Source organism: Bufo gargarizans, chromosome 4 (genome assembly GCF_014858855.1).
Source record: "Bufo gargarizans isolate SCDJY-AF-19 chromosome 4, ASM1485885v1, whole genome shotgun sequence".
NCBI classification, from domain to species: domain Eukaryota; kingdom Metazoa; phylum Chordata; class Amphibia; order Anura; family Bufonidae; genus Bufo; species Bufo gargarizans.
The window spans coordinates 514,222,940-514,236,869 of NC_058083.1; the positions used below are offsets into that span (position 1 = coordinate 514,222,940).

General features: G+C 43.7%; 1 protein-coding gene and 1 long non-coding RNA gene across 3 annotated transcripts in view; both read left to right on the plus strand.

The window, feature by feature from the left end:
- The window catches only part of LOC122934328 (gastrula zinc finger protein XlCGF57.1-like), a 101,374-nt gene that overhangs the window by 11,298 nt on the left and 76,146 nt on the right, over nucleotides 1–13,930 (plus strand). The window lies entirely within an intron of this gene.
- The window catches only part of LOC122934347, a 29,678-nt gene that overhangs the window by 1,603 nt on the left and 14,145 nt on the right, over nucleotides 1–13,930 (plus strand). The gene's annotated exons all lie outside the window — the stretch shown is intronic.

The following is a 13,930-nucleotide window of genomic DNA, read 5'->3' on the forward strand; positions in this document are numbered from 1 at the left end:
TTAACCGTTATCCTCCATATATGGATCTAGACTATGCTGCAGGGAATCAACCAGGCCGCTACCTCTTGTAGTTGTTTCTGTACGAGTGTCAAGAGACACCAAGTGATCAGGCAGAACTGTAGGCAGAACAAGGTCAGGACAGGCAGAGTACAGTCCGATGTGACTACAGGCACCTCTGGGTCAAAACGGTGGTCAGGTAGCAAAGAGTCAAATCCAGAAGTCATGCAAAAGTTTATACACAGAACAGGCAAACAAGCTAATTGAACACCTTTGCATGAGACTGGCATTCTAGAATCTATTGCTCAGGCACTTTCCCAAGGCTGGGAGAGATTAAGGGGCATGAAGACCCTTTAGAGCTGGAGAGTGTGTTGCCCTACAGGCAAAGTGAGCCATTGTCAGCTGGAAGCAAGCCTCAGCCTATATGGGAGGACCGCATTATTCCAGCAGCCGGGACCACTGGGAAGGGAGTGAGGTACACCAGGTGAACCAGGCAGGCAGCGTGCACACCAGCAGGAAGGAGAAAAGCTGGAGGCACAGATCCCCGCCATAGCAGACTGTTATCGAACCTTAATTAGGTTCCACTGATTATCATGTGAAATTCAAATTAGTAGAAAGTTACCGAGCTCGGAGAATGATTTGAGACACAAACAGTATGTGTCCAACAAGATCATTCCACTTTAAAGGGGTTGTCTCACTTCAGCAAGTGGCATTCATCATGTAAAGAAAGTTTATACAAGGCACTAACTAATGTATTGTGATTGTCCATATTGTCTCCTCTGCTGGCTAGATTCATTTTTCCATCACATTATACACTGATCGTTTCTTTGGTTATGACCAACCTGCAATCCATCAGTGGTGTTTGTGCTTGCACACTATAGGAAAAAGCGTCGGCCTCCCTGGTGGCTGGCACTGCAGGATTGCACATAGGCTGGTGCTTTTGTCCTATACTGTCCAAGCACGACCACCACTAATGGATTACAGGGCGGTCGTAACCATGGAAATGAGCAGTGTATAATGCGATGGAAAAATTAATCCAGCCAGCAAGGAAAGCAATATGGACAATCACAATACATTAGTAAGTGCCTTGTAATAACTTCCTGTACACGATAAAGGCCATTTGCTAAAATGAGAGGACCCCTTTAATGAAACAGTGTGCAAGATTATATACTAGTTACAGATAATGTGGCGGATACATGCCAAACTTCATAAACATAACATTTGACATTTACACTGATTGGTATAGAAGAGGGATGATCTATGCTTATCTATGTTGTCTGTTTATTTACTCTTTGGCTGCACGCCCAGAAATGGCGCTCTTTCCAGAATCATGACTAGATAGTCTGCCGAGCATCTGCAGACTATCTCAAGGCCAAAGAAGACAGTTGAATATAATTCTAGAAGGAAGTTAATACTAACACAACATATAATGTAATGCACTTATAATGCATTGCAATAACATTGTTGCACTCACACAGATAACTCTGCGGCCATTTCATCACTTTTTGTCATGGTAAATAATGGCCACATGGCCTCTCTGTCAGTCTGCTGACTTTTACAATATTTTTTTCATAGCCTTTAAATCCAGGTAAAGATCTGACCAATATTAAGGCTGAAGATACATATGTGAGGAGTGATGAGCAGATCATAGAGGACATTCCTACAGATAACCACCCAGGTGAGTAGTAACCACTACATAAAGCAGAGAAGACTCACAGATTCTTCAACCTTCACTGGCTACTAATTACTCATCCCATAGTCAGGTAGTGGTGGGGGTTTGCTGGGCACTTGCTTTCTGACAGGTTTTCCTTTACTAGCACACAGTTGTTGCCATTATTTGGTGTCCCACAGTATTGATCAGAAGCTTGGGGTTATCGCCTATGTTTCTATCTTCTATAAACGTTTTTTAGTAATACTAAGAGGCTTCAGTTACATTTGCCAACTTGTATGAGGGCACTTTGAGTCTGGAGTTTCTTGACGAAAACCAGACGTTGTCCCCAAGAGAAAATTGCGGTGAAGCCCTGTGCTTGTGATCGGCGAAATTCTTCATGCGAATGGAAGCCTGTAGTAGAGATGTTTTTGTTTTCTGCCAGATGTGGCTGACACTACTGACAGCAGAGTAAGCCAGAGGGGACAGGTAAAAAAAAACAGCCATAAACTATGAAAAAAGGGGTCTGAACGGAGGAATCACTAGAAAATTTGTAAGCAAAGTGATTCAATGATAATGATGTGCAGACATGAAATGTCGCAGGTAGTTGACCAGGATCTGATTGATACACTCCACCTGATGACTGGACTGTGGGTAACATGCTGAGGAAAAATCCAGTTTGATTTCCAATAGTTTGCTGTCACGGATGAGAGTGGGGGAAACCCTCATCTGTACGATGTTAAGGAATAAGGAAGCTGCTCGGCCAGGACAACAGAATCAGGGAGCAAGTCACTTCCTACAGCGTCCCTAACTCTGACCCTGACTCCTAACTGTATGAGCCAACCCAGATGGTTGGAGGGCTCATACTCAGGAACCTCGGGTCCCTACTAGCCCTCAAGAGATCCCTGAGCTAGTAACAGGGTAAGACGACCTGTTCCTCCTAGACACGGACGAACAGGAGTCTAAACTGGTCAAGCTGCAAGGAAAGGGAAACATAAACAGCCTATGGATATGGCAGGTGAGTGAAAACGACTTCCACACCTACCTGCCACAGACACACTGACTGGAACCCGTGCTCAAATGCTGAATGTCCACACCAAACATAGAAAGGACACAGCATACACACACAGGAAAGCAGATCCATAGCTGCAGTGAGGTTAAACACCACACAAACATAAAATATTACATCACGCATAACTTTTATGACCACAAGGGTGGCCCTCACTGGCAGATGGTATAAGAGACCAGGAGGATGACTCCAGCATACAACAAGGCTGGAGTACCCCTCGGCTTCAGATCTCAGCAGAGGCTAAATAGCCCAACTAGCCACACCCACACAGACACACACTGGAAAGGGAATTAACCCTTCCAACACCAGACAGGGTAGTGAAGCCACTTAAAGGGGAAGTGCACACACACATAAACCCCATGCACACCAAACAGGGAAAGTGCACACATACATAGACAGGTTGCCAGGTGCAACTGCATGCACTTGACAGCAAGCTGCCTAGCAACAGCTCAGGCTGCTATACTGCCAATAACATCATGTTGCCAGCGGCAACCACATGTGAGGCAACATACTTCAGCCCTCACCTGTGATTGACAACAAGACCAGACCGCGGGCAACTGCATGCGGGTCCAGGAGTCACAACCATGACCATGGTCGTGACACTCCCACCCCTCAAAGCCCCCTCCCACCAAAAAAAAAAGGGGGCAATTAGAAGGAACTCAAAACAGGGATGGGAGAAGGGAAAAAGTAGGGGAATCAGCGTCAGTGCATGCGAGTCTCCCCAGGACTGCTGCCAGCCCCTGGAGCAACACACAGGAACCAGGGCGTCGACAGCCTGGAGAGACCGCACTGTCACTGCGTCCACTCTCTACTCACGTTCCCACTCCAGTCGCTGCCAACAGCCACTCCAAACCAGCACACAGCCGGAACACCAACGGAATGCTGCCAGCAGACGACCAGAGATAAGAACATAGAGAGGGACAAGGGATCACCAACACGGACACGGAAGTCAAGGTGGCGGGGAATAAGCCACCAACCGCGCCGTTAACGGTGAACCCCATAACGCTCTCCCTCCGGAGAACGCGCATGCATCCCATCAACAGATGGCGATACATGCTGCACCCTCTTTCGAAGGTCACCACGTAAGGAGCCATTGTGGTCATACTGTCACGGATGAGAGTGGGGGAACCCCTCATCCGTGCGATGTTAAAGGATAAGGGAAGCTGCTAGGCCAGGACAACAGAATCAGGGAGCAGGTCACCTCCTAAAGCGTCCCTAACTCTGACCCTGACTCCTAACTGTATGAGCCTACCCAGATGGTAGGAGGGCTCATACTCAGGAGCCTCGGGTCCCTACTAGCCCTCAAGAGATCCCTGGACTAGGAGCAGAGTAAGACGACCTGTTCCTCCTAGACACAGACGAACAGGAGTCTAACCTGGCCAAGCTGCAAGGAAAGGGGAACATCAACAGCATATTGATATGGCAGGCGCGTGAAACCACTTCCAACACCAGTACCTGCCATAGACACACTGACTGGAATCCGTGCTCAAATGCAGTTGTCCACACCAAACACAAAAGGACACAGCACACAACATAACTGACACAGGAAACCAGATCCACAACTGCAATAAGGTGAGACATCACAGGAACATAAACTTAACATCACAACATTTGTTTATGACCACAAGGGTGGCCCTCACTGGACAGATGGTATATAAGAGCAGGAGGATGGCTCCAGCAAGGCATGGCTGGAGTACCCCTCAGCTACAGGGAACCAGCAGAGGCTAAATAGCCCAAGTAGCCACAGACACACCCAGTGTTCACACACTAAGAAGGGAGTTAACCCTTCCTACACCAGGCAAGGAACGGAAACCACTTAAAGGGAAATACACCCATAAACATCACACTCCACCTGTTACCGCCGGCAATGGCATGCGTGGCAACCATGTCCTGGGAATCAGCTAGAAGGCTGAGACACTGCCACCACATGTACACAAACAACACGTTGCCTCAGGCAACCGCAAGTGAAGGGAAAATGTCACAGTGCACACCATAGGCCGTGACACTTGCAGTTGGTTCTCCAAACCTTAGAGGTGAACTGTACTCCCCAGTCAAAAACAATGGGCAAGGGCAACCCATGAAGCTTGATAAATGTGTTCCAGAAATTACTTGGCCAGTTGACTGGCAAAATGGAGAACAGGCATAGGCACGAAGTGGGCCATTTTTGAAGATCAATCATCTACCATCCATTACCACGAACCCAGAGGAAGAAGGCAGTTCAGTGATAAAATCCTTGACAATATGCTGCCACAGAACCTCAGGCTCAGACAGCGGAAGAAATAGTCTTGCAGGCTTTTGTTTCAGAGACTTGTCCTGGACTTGTAGGCTACCAGTAATTTTCAAGAATCAGATTAATAGTATTGTGAAAACCACAGTGACCAGTAACTTTGGACCGATGTCCCTTGAGTAGGACCTTGTTCCTCTTGGCCACAGGGAAAAAAAGACTTGCCTGGCGGAATGTCTTTAAGCTGTACAGTAGTGACTAGTATGATGCTGATGGGATCTATGATGTGCTGGGGCTCCTCTGCTCAATCATTAGTGTCAAAAAAGCAGGATAGGCAATCTGCCTTGGTGTTTTTGTCAGATGAGAGTTTGCGCTGACTGGAAATAAGTTAGGTTCTTGAAGTTGGTGTAAATGATGACAGGGTGGCAAGCACTGTCCAGCAGATGCCATTTTTCAAGGACTAACTTAAATGTGAGCAACTCCCTGTCATTAAAGGAATAATTTTGTTCAGCCGATGAGGAGGCTTTCGAGAAGGAGGTACTGTAAGCATCTTGGCGGAAATTCCATTTTGAGTAAAGACGCACCAAGTCCGACTTGAATTTGGGGAGATATGGCTAAAAAAGTTCAGATTGGATTGTCGGTAATAATTTACAAAACCCAGGAATTGTTGAATAGCCTGCAGACTTGTAGGAGAAGACCAATCCAGCACAGCAGACAACTTCTGGGGATCCATCTCTATGTCTCTTTAAGATAAAACGTAGCCCAGGAAGGAAATTTTCTTCAAAGATGCACCTTTCAAACTTAGAGTAAAGTCAGTTCTCTCTCAGGGGCTGGATGACTGTGTATACATATCTCCAGTGTGAAGTCTGGTCAAGAGAAAAGATCAAGATGTCATCCAAGGAGGCCAATACCCAGGTGTAGAGAAATGAACATACCTGAAGGCCTAATGAGTCCCTTCTACTCTCTACGGAGTCTGTGATATCTTTGACAGATAAATAGCAGTCTTATTTTCACTCTAATGCAATGTTTCCCCCAGGTACTAAGAGAGGCTCATAAAACGTATGTAAGAGGTGAGCTTATAGCACTGGGTGCACATGTACATAAACAACGATCTAAGCAGATCTCCTCCCTGCTTTCTCAAATGCAGATACAAATGGTTCCTGGCTCTTCAAGACCAGAACAGACTGGCCACTTTAAGATATGATCTTCAGGCCGTGCCAAACGTTAATGCAGCACAATCTTTCTTACATATTAGGCATAAATATTTCACTCATGTAGATAAATGTGGGAGGGTCATGTCCAATTTTGTCAAGAAAGCCAGGGACAGGGCTTGGATAACCAACATTTGTGGTGCCAAACACAAGATCCACACGCACATTGGTTCTATTGCCAAAGCTTTTTCAGCCTTTTTTAGGGATCTTTATAATATTTGTCCCACTGAAAATACGAGCCTTTTTGGATAAATTAACACTCCCCTTTCTGACGGCAGATGAGAACCTTTCTCTCTTACAACCAGTCACTTTGGGGGAGATAAAATGTGTTATTAAAACAATAACTGTAGGGAAATGTCCAGGGCCTGATGTATTTCCAGTTGCCCATTATAAGAAATTCTTACTTGATGTCCCTGTTTAATACCTTGCTCACTGGCAGTAGTCCAGAATTTCACACTCTAGAAGCTCACATAACATCACTGTCGTTCAGGAAGAGGGCAAAGAACCCTCAGCAGGTAGCAGCTACGGGATAATTGCATTACTCAACACAGACATAAAGCTCTGGGCAAAGATTGGCCAACTTTATTCCCAAATTAGAGAGAAGAAAGAGACAACTTTATAAGAATCCTACAAATTATACAATATGCAGTCACTAATAAGATTGAAGAATCGACTATTTATGAAGCATGACCTTATGAAATTCGGACTCTCGCCACAACTTATCGAAGCAATACACTGTACACTTACAAAATGCCAGGGTCTGGGTTAATGGAACATTGTCTCCCACCTTTAGGATTTACAATGGTACCCACCCAGGATATCCCTTTTTCCAAAGTCTTTATCCTTGTTTTGGAGTTGCTTATCCAGGCAATCAGACAGAACCCCCCATATTATAGAAGTGCTTATTCAAGGCAGAGACCATTGTGTGCTTCCTCTATTAGACAATGCCAGTAATCCTTTCCCGGAGCTATTGGTGTTATTGAAAACCTTTTGGGGATCTGTCTAATTTTAAAATAAACTATACCAAATGCGAGGCCCTTGGTGTTTTAATATTCCTCACAACTCCAAATTGGCCCTGCAAGGAGTTTATCGCTTTGGCAGGGCTCAGGACCATAATACATATCTAGGAGTTAAAATAAGTGTTAGGGCAAGCAATATCTTTACCCTCAGTTATACTCCTCAAAGAGATACAAACCCAACTCAAAAAGTTCAATTTACTGGTGGTTTCTTGTATAAGCAGGAAAAACTTCTTAAAATCATATATCCTGCTGAAATTTTATGCTTAATACAAACCGCTCCTATTTTCATAACATTGAGTGACTGTTGGCTGTTGGAGTGACTCGCAGACTAATTTCTGCCTTTCTGTAAAAGATGCAGGCCCAAGCTCTCGCCCTCTTGAAGGAACTAGGTAGTTTTTGTTTACCTGATCTTGCACGGTATTATCATTCTGTGCACTAAGCACTAAGGTCTGGAAGCAGATAGCTCTGCAAGATCTATCAGGGTCTGAACTGGCTGGTTTATGGGGAGCTCTGCATGTCACTACTAGGAGTCCAGGTACTAATCCCTTGCTGTAAGCAATTCCACATGTTGCTGTCTATCAGTATATTTCCTTCTTCTAGAATGTCTGTTAACCTATTCCCCGACTGTCTTCAGAGACAGTTGCAAACCACACCGGAAGCAGGACTGAAGGATGTCAAGATAAGGACCTTTTTGGCAACTTGCCTTGACTTACTGATCTTAGGGATACATATACATCACAAAATTGGACAATATTAAACTATGCTTGCTTTACTAAATTATCCCAGGAGTTTTTAAAGATTTTACGTACATGGTTGCAACAGTGGTTACACTCTTAGGCAGGGCGGCGATGACAGATTCTCATTGCTTTATTCTTTTATAACACTCCAGCAATACAGGCAGACCCAGTTATAACTCACTGGGTAAAGTGAAGGTCCAGCACCACAAAACATAAACCAAACCAAAATAAACACCTGCCCGTCTGGGCTCTGGCTAATACAGTGAAGATCCTAGCTCACCTATTGAACACAGGTCACACAGAGAATTCGGCTTCTCTAGCCAGCAGCGCAGCCATCTTCCCAGACTTTCTCCAGGCATCACTCTCCCCAGACTGACAGCCTGGACTGTGCTTTATATCCCCTTTACAAACCCAGCTGGCTTCAGCTGGGGATCCCTCAGACTAGGGGAAAACCTGCCCCGGAATAGGGTGGACTGGGGAGGTCCCTCTACCAAGCCTACCTTCTCCCAGTCCAATAAAATCCAGCCCATAAACTTAACAAAACTGTCTCAGCAACCTACACATTGCTGAGACCATTTTAACCTTCTGGATTTTATTTACCTCACCCAGTTGAGGAAGCTGGGTGAGATGTACACTCCTTCCAGGACTTTACCATACACTTTTCTGTTCACCTTACCACACTAGTTTCAAAACCCCCATACCTCTCTGCATGAGAAACAGATTTTGAAATATCGCCTAGATCAGAGGAGATCAAATGTATTTTATACACATCCCATGGCATTTCCAGATGTGTTAGAATCCAAGAGAATGACTTTAAGCTTTTAAGACAATGGTACCGATCACCAGATGTGGTCTCCACACTGTATCCCCTCTCCCCAAATGTGTTTTGAAGGTTTGACGATCCCCTTGATCTCTGTTCCATATCTGGTGAGATTGTCCCCAGATCTCCTATTGGAAAGAGATCTAGTTGCATGTCAATAAAATCTGCTCATTGAATGTCGTGTCCACTCCTAAATTCTGAACCTCTCTGTACCAGGCCTCACATTTTCTAAACGTAACCTTCAGTCCATCTTAATTACCGCAGCCAAATTGTTGATACGTTTGAACTGTTTAAACATATACATATACAGACTGAAAGAAGTATCTATCTAGGAATCTAGAACTCATGAAAAGTTTGAAAAACTGTGGGCACCATGGAGGGTCTGGGTGTTGTCTACACCAACTGATACCAAAACTATCCTTTGCTAGTGTTATTTTTTTAGCTTTTCCTAATATTAGCCTAGCTCTTGTGCCCCCAAAGATATGTCCAGTAGCTTTTCGGCTTAATTAGATGACCCATGGTCTCCTATCTACTAGTTGGAAGCATACACTGCTCAAAAAAAAAATATCTCAATACAATGACTTTCCTAAAATTCAGTGAGTAAGCTAATATGAACTTGATCGAGTGTGGTTCTTCAAATTTTTCATGATAGACGTTTTATATTTCTCCTGGCTCCACATTTAAAATATAGACTTATAATAGAGATTGTTTTGATTGACAGGGCCAGGGTCCCCTAATTGCACCAGAGGAGTAAATTGTCATATTAAGAAAAAGTATCATAACTTGGGAACATAGCCTTGGATCAACAGAAGAAAAGCTGCGTTTTAGACTACTTTCACACTTGTGTTAGCCTTTTCCAGCAGGGCACCAGCCTGCTGGATCCGTGCTACTGCTAGTCCACCGTGTCGGCAAAAGTCTGCTCCGACCCCATTCACTGTAATGGGGGTGGGCCGGAGGTCTGGCTGTAGCAATGCAAATAAGCCGAGAGGCGGCCAGACAAAAACCGCAGCATGTTGTAGTTTTTGTCCGGCCAGCTCTTGCCGGACCTCCGGCCTGCCCCCATTATAGTGAATGGTGCCGGAACGGAGTTCCAGCGGCACGGTGGACTAGCGATAGCACGGATCCGGCAGGCTGTTCCGCCGCCGGAACAGCCTGCCAGAAAAGGCTACCACAAGTGTGAAAGTGGCATTAATCAGGCGAACCACAGCTACGTGTCCGTGTAAACAGTTAGATAGGGAGGTCACTGGTGACAGATTTATTTTTTAGATAAAAAATAAATCATGGAATAATTTTGTTTGACAAAATTGAATCTAGATTTTTGACTCTGCAATTGAATTCAAGGTACTTTGCTTTCACACTTCTTTTCAGTTAATCCCAAACAAGCCCAGTGGGGTTTAGGTCTGGAGGCTTTGCAGACCATTCCATTCTTTGAAGCCTACTGCCTTGTTCCTGTAATCTAAGACAGTTCTGAATTAACGTAGAAGTATGTTTTGGGTCTTTGTCTTGCTGTAATATGGACCCCTAACAACTAGGCTAAACCAGAGGTTATTACATGGAGCTTCAAAATGATGGTGTAACCCTTTTTGTCCAGTGTGTCAAGATGCCAACTCTGGATCCAGCAAAAGAGCCCCAAACCATCACCCTTCCTCCTCCATGTTTGACAATTGGCATCACACAGTTTCATCTTCTTAATGCCACACAAAAACACTGCATAATTTACCGGATATGTTAAATTTTCATTTATCATTTCAATAGACCTTCTTCCAATCTTTAATAGTCTTCTGGAGGTGCTGCTTGGCCCAGACAAACCTTTTATATTTTGCAATGCTAGCAGTGGTTTTCTTACTTCTACTCAACATGTCAAACCTGCAGCTTGAAGTCTTCTCTTCATAGTTGAAATGGAAATTTCGACCTGCATTAAGTTGTGCACGCAAACTGTTGACTCTCAAAAACTTGTCTTTTGATTTTGTGTGGCCTTTGGTCTATCAGACCTCTTCTCTCTGACACCATGGTTTTCTTTGCAATTTCTCAATAGTATAGACTACATGCCTAAGGGTTATAATAGTCTGTCTTATTTTGTCAATTGCCTTTTTCTTGCCATTATGATAGCATAGGACATTCCAACCTCATTCGGCTGGCAATTTGACAACCTGTCGGACACAAACCGCTGCATCTTGCCAATCCTCCGCTTGCCTGCAGGAACAGTGTGCTGGATTGTAACTTCAAGAAAATTTCCAAAACCCACTTTTTAAAAGACTAATTCAGTTATGAAGTCACTTTAACCACTTTACAACCGCCCAATGACTATAAACGTCCTATGGGCGGTCGTTTATATCTGAATGGACTTTCTGGAACGTCCATTCAGAGATGGCAGCTGCACGCTAATCGTGCAGCTGCCGAGCGGGTGGGCCCACTGTCAGTGACAGCAGGGCATCCCAGAGAGAAAGCAGAGACCGTTCCTCAATGTCCCTTCCTTCTAGATCGCTGTATACACAGTGCCCAACGAGCGCTGTGTATACAGATCAGAAGCGCTATGCGCTTCTTGTCCCGGCCCAGTGGTCATATGACCGCCGGGCCGGGAGAGTGCAGGAGCTCACGGATCTTCCACATACCTCGATCAGCCCTGCACTGAGGCTGTACAGGACTGTACAGCCTCTTTGTGGGGTCTATTTACCCTGTAACTGGGGCTACTATGTCAGCCCCAGTTACAGGAGAAATCAATAGTGAAAAAAAAAAAAACATTCAAGTTAAATGCCCCCCAGAGGTCTTGTATGACCTTTATCGGGGTCGCAAAGTGTAAAATAGAAAATACAAAAATAAAGTGTTTTATAAAAAAAAGTTCCCCAATTAAGTAATATATTTTTTTTTTAAATGGATAAAATAAATAAAATAGACATGTTTGGTATTGCCGCGTCCCTGACAGCCGACAAGTGATCAAAAAGGAGTATGTCCCACAAAATGGTACCAATAAAACCGTCACCTCATCCTGCTACATAAGACAATCGGTGAAAAATAAAAAGAAACTATGACTCTCAGACAATGGAGACACTAAAATATGATTATAGGTATTGCCACGTCCGTAACAACGTGCTCTATAAAAATATCACATGACCTAACCCCTCAGATAAACGCTGTAAAAATAAATAAATAAAAACTGTGTTAAAATAACCAATTATCTGGTAACCTTGCTCCATAAAGTGTAATAATGAATAATAAAAAAAAAATCATATGTACCCAAAAATGGTACAATAAAAAACGTAAACTCTTCCTGCAAAAAACGAGCCCCTTCAAAAGACGATTGGCGGAAAAATATGGCGTTCAGAAAATGGAGACACAAAAGCATAATTTATTTTCAAAAGAGTTTTATGTAAAACTGAAACAAACAAAGAAAGTAGACATATTTGATATCATTGCATCCGTAACAACCTGCTCTATAAAAATAGCACATGATGTACCCTGTTAGATGAATGTTGTAAAAAACTGTGGCAAAGCAGCCATTTTTTGGTTACCTTGCCTCACAAAAAACGTAATATAGAGCAACATAAAATCATATGTACCCCAAAATAGTACCAATAAAACTGGCACCTTATCCCCTAGTTTCCAAAATGGGGTGACTTTTTGGAAGTTTCTACTGTAAGGGTGCATCAGGGGGGCTTCAAATGGGACATGGCATCTAAAAAGCAGTCCAGCAAAATCTGCCTTCCAAAAACTATATGGCACTCCTTTTCTTCTGCGCCCTACTGTGTGCCCTTGCATCAGTTTACGACCACATGTGGGGTGTTAATGTAAACTGCAGAATCATGGTAATAAATATAAAGTTTTGTTTGGCTGTTTAACCCTCGATGTATTAAAGATAAAAATGGATTAAAATGGGAAATCTGCCAAAAAAGTTAAATTTTGAAATTTCATCTCCATTTTCCTTTAATTCTTGTGAAACACCTAAAGGTTTAACAAAGTTTGTAAAATGAGTTTTGAGTAACTTGAGGGGTGTAGTTTCTACAATGTGGTCATTTATGGAGGGTGTCCACTATGTAAGCCCCACAAAGTGACTTCAGAGCTGAAATGGTCCTTAAAAAATGTCTTAAAAATGTCAAACATTTATTAAAAAATTTGAAACGTCTTAAAAAAAAATAATAATTACATTACCGAAATGATGCCCACATAAAGAAGATACAGGTAAAACTCAAAAAATGTGAATATCGTGCAAAGTTAATTTATTTCAGTAATGCAACTGAAAAGGTGAAACTAATATAGGAGATAGACTCATTACATGCAAAGCAAGATATTTCAAGCCTTTATTTGTTATAATTTGGATGATTATGGTTTACAGCTTATGAAACCCCAAATTCACAATCCCAGAATGAGAATATTGTGAAAAGGTTCAATATTCTAGGCTCAGTATCACACTCTAGTCAGCTAAATAATCCATAACACCTGCAAAGGGTTCCTGAGCCTTTTAAATTGTCTCAGTATTTCAGTTGCATTAGGCCTCCTGCACACGAACGTTTTTTTACACGGTCCGCAAAAACGGGGTCCGTGGGTCCGTGATCCGTGACCGTTTTTTCGTCCGTGGGTCTTCCTTGATTTTTGGAGGATCCACGGACATGAAAAAAAAGTCGTTTTGGTGTCCGCCTGGCCGTGCGGAGCCAAACGGATCCGTCCTGAATTACAATGCAAGTCAATGGGGACGGATCCGTTTGATGTTGACACAATATGGTGCCATTTCAAACGGATCCGTCCCCATTGACTTTCAATGTAAAGTCTGGAGTTCTTTTATACCATCGGATTGGAGTTTTCTCCAATCCGATGGTATATTTTAACTTGAAGCGTCCCCATCACCATGGGAACGCCTCTATGTTAGAATATACTGTCGGATATGAGCTACTTCGTGAACCTCAGATCCGACAGTATATTCTAACACAGAGGCGTTCCCATGGTGATGGGGACGCTTCAGGTTAGAATACACTACAAACTTTGTACAAGACTGCCCCCTGCTGCCTGGCAGCACCCGATCTCTTACTGGGGGATATGATAGCACAATTAACCCCTTTAGGTGCGGCATATTCCCCTGTAAGAGATCAGGGCTGCCAGGCAGCAGGGGGCAGCCCCCCCCCTCCCCAGTTTGAATATCGTTGGTGGCACAGTGTGCCAACCACCATCGGCCCCCCCTCCCTCCCTCTATTGTATTAAATCGTTGGTGGCACA